The 10,177-nt window shown below is 51.7% G+C and overlaps 1 protein-coding gene across 1 annotated transcript in view; it reads left to right on the top strand.

The window, feature by feature from the left end:
* Positions 1-10,177, top strand: part of LDLRAP1 (low density lipoprotein receptor adaptor protein 1) — a 42,621-nt gene that overhangs the window by 6,144 nt on the left and 26,300 nt on the right. The window contains exon 3 of the mRNA XM_050326572.1: positions 1,243-1,379. The gene's annotated coding sequence lies outside the window, so the exon portion shown is untranslated. The remainder of the gene's footprint in view (positions 1-1,242; positions 1,380-10,177) is intronic.

Here is a 10,177-nt window from a genome sequence, read left to right as displayed (position 1 = left end):
ACGAGCCTGGAGGAAGGCTTCCGTGACCTGCCACGGGACGGTCACAACCCCCAGAGGTCACGGTTTTTAATGAAGTGGGAGAAATCCCATCTGCTTCTGCTCTTCCTGGGACGAGGCAACGGGCACCTCATCCTGTAACCCTGCCTGAAACTCTGCCTTGGGCTCGGCGTGGACTGGGAGGGCTTTTGCTGCACTGCACAGCTTCCTGAGAGCTCGATTATCACGTGGCACAGGTGCAGAGGAAACGAGTGGATGCTGGGTTTGTGCCCCCAATCTGTGCTGGAACGAGACAGAAATGCCTAACATTTATCTGTGCTGCAAGAGCTCACCCTGCAGTGGGGCTGTGTCATCCCCAAACCCCTGCCTGTGTGCCAGTATTCAGGTGTAACTGGGCTGAATGGCACCTGCACAGATGGGCATCCCAGTGCTCCAGCTGGAAAAGGAGCTTCTCTCCCAGTCCCAGGTCTAAGGTTGAGCCTTTCTGGTCCAGCCTCATGGGGACAAGCCAGCTGCAGGCTGCCAGAGCCCGTGGGGGTGTTTCCATGCTGAATCCTGCATTTCCAGTGTTTTCCTCTGCTGAAAGTTAATTGGGAAAGGGCAGCAAGAATCCAGCTTTATCACTGTGATTTTCCTGAAATGATGGTTTGCAGTACTAAGGGTGGGAAGAGACCTCAGCTTCTCCCAGCCCTGCCACTCACTCTCTTCGTGGTTTCAGGCAAAGCATTTAACCTGTCTTTGCTTTGAACTGGGTTTTTTCCCCCATTTAAAATGAAGATGATAACATAAAACCCTCGAGAGCCTCGTAGGAAGGGCGTTGTCACAGCTCTGCCAAGTCCTGTAGTTGTTAGAGGAACGGATGTTTGACTTTACAAATTAAAACAAACCTCTCTTTGAGGAAAGCCTTGCATGTAGCTGCTGGGTTTTAGGCATTAATAAATGTTGCAAGTCCCTGTAGAGGCTCTCCAGTTCGTTGCTTCGTCAGAGGGATGAGAGTTGTGTGTTTTGCAAAGGGAAGCCGGGAGAGGGGAACAGCAAGAGGTGAGAATCTGCCAGAGGTGAAGAGGCAGAAACAAAAAGGAGGGGAGCAGCCAAACGCTCTCTGGTGCAGCTGCACCTCGAGTGAAACAAGGGACACAACACAAGAATGTTCTTTACAGTAAACAAGGCAGGCATTGTGTAAAAACAGCCGGAAAGGCGTTGTTGATGACACGAAGAAATAAAAGCCGCCGCTTTATCTTTCAGAACTGACAAAGGCTTTGGAAGCGTCTGATCTGAGAGCATTGTTTCCCGGGAGGAAAAGGATGAGATGTCTCTCCTGTGACACGAGGCACCAGGAGAAGCCCTGTCAGCCTGTCAAAGGATCGTGGCGAACCCATCAGGTGGGAGAGAAGTGAAATAATTCCGACCTTTTGACGCCGTGAAGTGCAAGAGCTTCACGGACTGTCCACGCGACCGTGGCAACCTGGGGATCTCTTCATCACCCTCTCAGGTGTTCACAGGCAGGCTCAGAGGACCAGTTCTGTCCCCTGGGATTTTGGCCCCTTGCTTTGCAGCCTCAACCCGGCCGATGAAAGGGGATTGAGGCGACTCCAGGCTCCACGTGCTCCCGTGGCAGGGAAATCCAGCGGGAAACTCCTGACAGGCCCCGACCACAGGAGCCACGAGAGAACAAACCTGCACTGTCTGCCACTCGAGGGGTTTGTGTGTTCAGCCAGTTGAGACTTCTCAGCCCTTTCTTCACTGTAACTCCCAGGAACATGGGAATGTCTGTGTGGCTCCGGGAGCTGGGGCAGCTCCTGCTCGTAGCTGTGGCTACACGAGCAGGGGGTGAAGCAGCCTGTGCTCCCTGCCAGAGCCTGCAATTAAGCCTCTCCCAGCCTGTTTAAATGACACCAGGGCACAGCTCCAGCAAGAGGTCTCTCCCTTTCACTACCCTAATTTACGCTTGCTGTTGATCACTTAATATTCCCCATTCCGGCGCTTTGCTCGGCAGAAGGGAGGTCAACGAGGAGGAGCAGAGTTCCTGGCTCGCACATCTGCTGTGCCAGGCTCTTTGGGAAGTGGCTGACACTTGTGGATCTTCGCAGTGCCTGGTGAAGAGCGTCAGTGCTTCAGCTGTGGAGTGGGTTCAGTGTTTGTAACGTGCCTGTGGGCAGAGCTTCTTATTCGTGGCAGGATGTGGACACCAAGTGACAGAGAGTGACACAGACCTCACCTGTGAGTGCCTTTCAGAGCCTTGGATGATGTCTGGTTTCTTCCCAGACTGAATGCTGGTAGAGTGCAGGACAGGCTTCACAGGGAGGTGGGGGGGATTTGGGGGTTTGGTTGGGGGTTTTTAATTTTTTTTTTTATTTTAAGAGTCTAGTCAGCAGGAAAAAGAGCCAGAAACACATCTCAGCAGAGAAAAGCCTCCAACTCCCATATCCAATTGAAGCTGCAGAAAGAATGGAGGTTGGCAGAACATAATTATCTAAACTGGAGTTCAGCCAGGACCCTGGGGCTCAACCCTCCTCCTATTCCTGTGGAAGTGCCACTGGATATTTGATAGCTATATTGGGCCCAGCCACTGGGTTTTATGGATCCCCTGAAAGGCTGGAGTTGCTGGAGCAGCAAACCCCCTGTGTCACAGCTCCTCTGGATTTCCAAACCACAGCTGGTGCACCAGAACTTCCCCTGGAAATGGGGAATATTAAGTGATCAACAACAAGTGTAAATTAGGGTGGTGAAAGGGAGAGACCTCTTACTGGAGTCCTTTAAATCCCCATCCAGGTGCTGCCAGCTGAGACCCTGCTCCTTCCCACGTGGAATCTGGCAGGATCACAGGCTCTGCTCAGATCTGCCTTTTTTGATCCACATTTCCCCTGAACCCCCCCAGAGCACGGGGGGAATGAGAGACACGCCAGTTACTCCACACCTGAGGATTTTGCTGGTGCAAAAATCCCCAAATCCCCGCTCTTTTGGCCTCATCCAGGCTCCTCAGCACGGCGTGGCGAGGTTTGGGAAGCTCCTGTTTTTGCCAGGGCATGAAGAAGAGTGCTGGATTCGCTCCTGTGAGCGTGTAACAAGCCCTGCCTTGTTCCCTGCTGGTGTCATCAGCAGGATGGGGCTCTCTGGCTGCCCTGGAATGGCGTGGGAGGGATGTCCTGGCGGGCTCTGCCCAGCTGCTGTCAGCAAATACGGTCCTGCAGGGGGCTGGTCAGATGTCTGTGTGTCACTGCTTTGTCCCAGCGACCAGAACATGCCAGAAAAAGTTCTTTCTTCTGATTCTTTGGCATAAATATTTCCCAGTCCATGCACTCGGAGCGGGGGCCACGTGAGTGGAAGGGCTGTATTAATTATTATGAAACAGCTCTGAGAAACAAATGCAGGTTGCCATGGAAGCACCAGCAGCGACAATGTCACCTCATTTTTAAGATGCTTTCGATGTTCCAAACGCGATTTCCCTCTTTTCCAAAGCAGACAGTGGGAAAATCTCCCGGTGGAGGGGAGATGGGGCCGTGCCCGTGGGCTGTGCCAAACTTGATGCCCCCTTATCACAGCTGAGAGACCAACTTCATGCCTAAGCCACGGAGAAAGGGCACAGAGGGGGCTGCAGGTGGAGAAGTTGACCCAGGAGGCAAAGGAAGGCAGGGGCTGGAGATCAGGGAACAGGCTGTTCCTTCCCCATCCAGAGATGGAAGGGCTGGGAGATCCACAGGGCAGCGAGTCTGGTGACCCCTGGTCCTTGGGAGGTTTGGGGGGTACCAGGAGAAGAGTTAAACATTGAAGAGGGGACAGAGGAAGCTGTCCCTGAGGATTTGACTGGAATAAATCGAGCTCTTCCGTGAGAGAGGAAACGGGCAAGCAGTAACGCTGGGAATTGGCAATGCTGATTTAATGAATGCAAAAATTTAAATTGTCGCAGAGCAGTGAAAAACTACAATAATAAATGCCTGGAAGCTGAGTTCTCCCTGCCCCTCTCAGTCATCTATGCAAAGCAAAAGGTGACCTTTTAACCCACTTTATTTTAAGGAACCTTTTGTTGCCTGACTTGCCCCAGAAACTTGTAGTTTTAGAGCCTGTAGCCAGTAGTGGTAAATCTAAAGGAATAATCAGCTGTAGCCACAGGTTGACTTGTCTGACCTCAGATATCCCATCTGGAGGCTGCAGGCACAGAGGGGATTGTGTCCCTCTGGTTTTCACCCAAACCTGGAGAGGGGCTACTCCAACATCCATGACTGGCCTTAAAATCTCTCTTGGACTAACAAGGAATACTCCAACCCACCCAGTGTTTGAAAAACACAACCTTAAACAGAGTTACTAATTAAAAAAGAAAAAAGCATTTTAACCAATAAACTAATGACACAACTGAGCCTTAGGCCAAAACAAAAAAGTCAAGACATAAACCTCTGCAATGCTTTCCAGTGCCCTTGGATGCCCACGTGCCCACTGCAGTATCCCAGCTGTCAAATGAAGTGATGGTGGGTTTGATTCCTGGCTGAAAGGCATCAGGAAGAGCATTTGGGCTTATTAAAAGCATCCATCAGCCCACTTAACCACTCCAGTGCCAACCCAAACCTGCCTGGGTCATGCCCTGCCCGGTGGACTCTGCCCCTCTGCAGTGGCAGGAGGGTGGGAAGGACATTTGGACGTGCCAGGAAGCAGAGGAAGACACACAGAGGCTTTGGAGTTCTCTTTGTAAAGGAAAGGGGAAGCAAAAAGAAAAGTAGAAAATTGATTTCTCAAAGGTTTGGCCCTGCCAAGCCTGAGCCTCCATCCAAGAGAGAGCTGTGACACTGCTCGCTGTGAACAAGCTTTGTTTGCATCAGTACCTGGGCTGTTGGTGAGATGGTTTCAAGGAGTCCCTGGCACTGCTGAGATAATGAATATTTGGAGGAGAGAGAGAGATTTGGGGACTTTTTTTTTTTTTTTTTTAAATCCCAAGCAACACAAGGCCCGCTGTTCATTTCAAGAAATGAGCAGTTTGCAGGGAAACCGCTGGTTCACAGGGTTGCAGCTGCAATCCTGAGCTATGGGACCAAAAAAGCCAAGGACTCACATCCCAAAGAGAGGAATTTGTCACAGCTCAGTGCTAACCCTCATCAGCAACCTCTGCTTAACATATGTTATCAACACAGAGGACAATTAGAGCCACAGAACCAATTAAGGCTGGAAAAGATCTCCAAGATCATCGAGCCCCACCATCACAGCAATATTTTAAGTTCAAACACAGCAAGGTTAAAATAATGGCAAGAATTCCTCCCAAGTAAAACAAGAATTTGCTGGGTTTTCTCATCACCACCACAAAAAGCTTTTGTCTTTGCAGAACTGACCAAAGCCTTGCAGTTGAGGACACTGGTTTTCCCTCTGGAAAGGGAGTAAGAGGGCTCACAGCTGAGACGATGACCAGATGTCTGATACCTGAAACAGCCACGGGGCTCTGCAGGAATCACCTGAAACCTTGCCTGGCTGCAGCTCCACAGACCATCAGCTCATCCTCCTCCTCTCACACCCCAGATCTTCCCCTCCCATCCCTCAGCTTCCCTCTCCAGGGTCTGTTCACGCTCCCTTTTCTGCTTCATTCCCAAATCCAATACCAAGTTTAGTGCCAGAATAGTGGAGTGCAAGGCAGGCAGTGATGGTTGCCCGTGCTCACATCCTGCAGAGGGGCATCCTCACACCCCCTCAACTGCAGGGAGATTTAAAAGCTCCCCAGCAGCCCCTCACAAGCAATTTTACTGCTTTTGGCAGCTGGGCTTGGAGGCTCTGGGGTGAAAACCTCTCTTCCAGAGTGATGAAGGTGGCAACCTCCTCATCCTAGAGAGCAAATGTCAGCCTGAGGCTCAGGAAAGGGAGGGGGGAAAAAAAAACCCCAAAGGGCACACAGATGGTCAAAAACTGATGGAGAGCACAACTGCCTGGCAGTGAGCCTGTGGGTGTTAATCTGAAAACAATTGTTCTACAGATGCTCAGCTCTTCTGATAAACCAAGTTCCAGCAGCTAATGACAAGTTGGGAGCTGTTTAACTACACAGCAGACAAAACAGATTTTCCACTGCGTTCCTGATGGAATTTTTGAAAATAATAATGAGTTGAGGTTTGTGTTTGTTTGGTTTGGTTTGGGGTGGTCTTTTGTCTTTAAAAAAAAAAAAAAAATAAAAAGCCTCCTTTCATTTGCATTTAAAAACTGGTTTTGTGTTCCCTACCCCTTCCATCCCCAACCTTCCTGCACAGCAGCTGCTGAGAAGTCCAGCCCCGTGTCCGGGTGCTGTTCAAGGTTGCTGTGCCAGCAGTGAGCAGTTTTTGACAGCCTGAGCAGTCAATGCCTTTTCTGTCTGGTCCCCTGTTGCTGGCAGTGCCTGTGATGCTGTAATCAAGCCTGTGCCCAGAGCCAGGCTGGGCTGGGTGCAGGGATGGATGATCCACGGGGGAAGCAGCTGAGCTGCCGACTGAGCCAGCCCCCTCCACCCTGCAGTGAGGAGAGTGCTGTGGCCTGAGAGAAAATGTCATGAAAGGCTGTACCTTGAACTCCTGCCACCGCTAATTAACCACATAATGTCTCTCTTACACGGTGCTCTCCATCAGCTCGTTTGTCTTGTTCTCTTCACTTGGCAGATGGAGGAGGTGAAACTCAGAGGGCATCATTTGTGGTCCATGGAGCCCATCAGCACAAGCCAAAATAAACCAGATTTCCCCCACGTGCCAGGCCAGTGCACTAACCACGAGGCAACACTGCCTCCATCCTGTTCTCCCTCTAAAATTTGATAAAATTAGCCTTATTTCTCCCTTTGATTCTTCTTCAGGTGGCAGAGTGCTACACTCACCTGACTCCCAAATGATTCCCCCAACCCACCCCAAAACTTTGGGCCTCTTGCTCTGTCAAAGAGCACAACGCTTGGGGTAAATAAGCAACACAGCACTAGCAGAGCCACAGTGGCTGTTTTTGATGCTCCTGTGACAAGAATGGAACGGGCAGCTGGGGCTGAAATGGTTTGTCCCGGTGTCAGGATTGCTGCTGATGAGAACACCCTTGAGGCAGAGGGTCTGTCCTCGCCGTGACAATGCTCTGAATTCCTCCTCGCTCACACCAGACACAGCCAGAGCGTGGATTTCTCAGTGGGACGATGCTGGGCTGGAGGAGAATCCCAATATCCCGGACGTTTCTCCCAGCATGGCACGCTCCTCCCACCTGGAAGTTGCAGGGAGAGTTCCCAGGACATGATGCAACAGCAGCTCAGGTTTCTCACCACCATCCCTCGTCAGCAGCTGGAGAAAAGGAACAATGACCAAAAAAAATGCCCTTAAGGGTATTTGCTTCCCAAAGGAATGCACTTAACTGCTCTGGGAAGCTCAGGATGTTATTAAAGGATGGGGGGAGGGAGGGAGCACTTGTCAGCCCTAAGTGAAATTGATAAAAAAGATGTTTTATGCAACAGGCTGTATTTAAATCTAAGGGACAATTTAAGCTGCTTTGTGGGTAATAGCATCTCTTTGATTGAGAGGTCGTGTTTTAAATATGGAATTAGTGAAAGTGAGCGTGTTGGTGACCCTGTTTCCAGGGAAGGCACTGCTGTGCATGTTGCAGTGAGCAATGGGACTTGAGGCACAGTGGAGAGACTTTAACCCCTTCAGTGGTTTTTCTCAGGTTAAGGACAAGCTCCTCAGCTCTTTTCCATCCCATCAGAGGTCTGGGTTTGCTCCCTGACCCCAGTGTGGTGCCTGTGCTCAGTCGGGAGCACCAGACTGGAAAGGGGAAGTGCAAGTGCAGGTTTGAAAGGGCTGACAGCAGAGAAACATCCCCGTCAGCCTGGATCCCAAACCTCTCCCGGTTAATTGCCTTCTTCCTGTGCACCATCAGCCTCTGTTTGAGGCAACCATCACATTCGTTATCGTTCCAGCTCCGAGCTGTCATCCAGCCTTACAGCTCCCTGCCACACTCCACCCCGGATCTTGGCTCCTTTTCAGGGCTCCCTTGATGCAGTTTGGCATCTCTCTGGGTGAGAAGTGCTACTGCTGCCACCTTCCCCTGTCAACATCCCTTTCTTGCAGTGCCCCTTCTGCCTTGGCACTCGATGCCATCAACTCAGTAATTAGCACCGTGTTATAATTGAATTGTCAAAAGGAGCTTGGATCAGAGCTGAGTGAGTTGTCGGGGTTACTGCTGCCTCCTTTGGTCTTTCCTCATCTTTTTTATGTCTTTTCTTCATCACTTCATCATTCATTAGTCATGATCACGTGTCAGGATTAGATGGGAGCGTTTTGGGGCAGGCTCTGTGTCCCCTGCAGCCCACAAACCTAACCCAGGGCTGCTGGCCTGGTCCCTTCCCCATCCCTTGCAGCCTCTCTCTCCCTTCCATGTTGTTGTGTTCCATTCCCAAAGTGACTGAGGGGGATGTTTCAGGTGGCAGCAGATGGGCAGGGGTTTGTCCTGCCCAGCCAGGTAGAACCAGATGCTACAAACGCAGCTGGGAAGTGTTCTGGGAAGCACCTGAAGCACTGCTGAAAAGGGCTTGAACAAGCACTTTGCTCCAAAGTTCCCCAGGGGGACAGTGCTGCTGCTCAGCAGCAGGACTGCAGGGTGTGGAGGAGAAGAAGCTGCATCAGGACCCACAAGCTGGAGGGATCGGGGCACTCAGCTGCAAAGATGGCTCAGGGACGGCTGCTTTGCACCTCAGCAAAGTTTTCCACCAAAGCTGGGCTCTCCTGAAAGGATTAGTCTGACTTCCTAGAGGATTTACTGAGAGAGGATCTGTGGAAGGCAGGAAGGCCCAAGGGCAAGAGCAAGGGATGTGATCCAGGAGGTCTGTGCTGGTGGCTGGCAGGCCAGGACAAGTCCCTTCAGTGCTCCTGTCTCCACAGGCAGCTGCTCAGTGCCCCAGGGAAGCTGTGAGGAAAGGGATGCAGTCACACTCAGCTGTCCAAGCCCCTACAACCCTCTCAGCTGCTGGATTTCTTCCCTCATTAAAAATTAAACCACCCAGCCCCGCGTGTTTCAAAGCCCTTCCTGTTCTTGGATTCACCGACTCACCTGTCCCTGCACTGCCGTTCACCCAGCAAGGGTTTGCTCAGGGTGGCAGGAAGAGTGAGCTGCTAAATGTCTGGAGGACAAGAGAGCGCTGAGAATAATCAATATTTGATGATCCCTTCCCAGGCAGCCCGGAGGGAGATGCACCGCCCGACCTGCAGCCCCTGGCAAAGGGAAACGCCACCTTTGGGAACAACCAAACCCCGTGGGGCTTTGGCAAAAGGGAGTCAGGCACTCCTGTCACCTGCTGGGCAGCTCAGGCTTCCTCCAGAATGCTGATTGAACAGTGAAGATGTTTTCTCCTGAGACAGAGGGACTTGCTTTGGTTTCCATGTGGCACCAGCGAAAGGAACTCCCTCCTTCCTGGATGGGAAAACCCACCAGGACCCCCATCCCCAGGGTCAGCAGGGAAATGGAGATCCCCTAGTGTGGCTGCATGACTTTGGGGGTTTCTCCACTGCCTGGGGGCTCCAGGGTGTGACTTGTGCTCAGCACTTTGGCCACTGTAGCTGTGGGGTGAACATTTCATGTCCTGCTCCAGCTGAGGGACTGGTTCCCAGCAGCACCTGAGGCAGTCAAACATTTGGGGGATAAAGTGACCACCTGCAACCCAGAGCTGGTGGCCAGAGAGAGAGGGCAGAGCCAGGGCACAGCTCCACACCAGTTCTCTCCTCTCCAAGTGCCACCAAGCACCCTACCAGGTGCCTTCCCTGCACATCCCACCACATCCCAGTTTCCACGTGGTTAATTGAAACCTCTTGTTGCTATGGGACTGACATCTCCTTCCCTCTCCCTCGGCTCTCACCTCGTTTGTTTGTTTGTTTTCCAGGTATCTGCTCTCCGTTCTTTTATTTTCCCTGCTCAGAAAAGCTGGAACTGGGGAGGGAGGTGGGAAGGGGGAGCTGGAGCTTGTAAAGAGGAAATAATGGACTTTTGCAAACACGCAGGCAGCTTTTGCATATGGTACAGCAGAAATAATCTGCTTTTGGTGGATCAGGAACACGCAATCGGACCGAGGCTGCCGGAGGAACTTCCCACAAGAGAGGCAGCAGAAGGGAACTGGGTTTTTTTGGGTGGGGGGACAGGACCAGAGGGTTCACATTAGTCCATCCCTGTTCTCTCAGGCATCCCTGGACATCCAAGTCAGGCAGCCTGAGCCAGCATTTGGCACGAG

Source organism: Myiozetetes cayanensis, unplaced genomic scaffold (genome assembly GCF_022539395.1).
Source record: "Myiozetetes cayanensis isolate MyiCay16 unplaced genomic scaffold, myiCay2020 scf31, whole genome shotgun sequence".
NCBI classification, from domain to species: domain Eukaryota; kingdom Metazoa; phylum Chordata; class Aves; order Passeriformes; family Tyrannidae; genus Myiozetetes; species Myiozetetes cayanensis.
The sequence above is the reverse complement of the archived record's forward strand: the minus strand, read 5'-3'. Positions and strand labels throughout refer to the sequence as shown.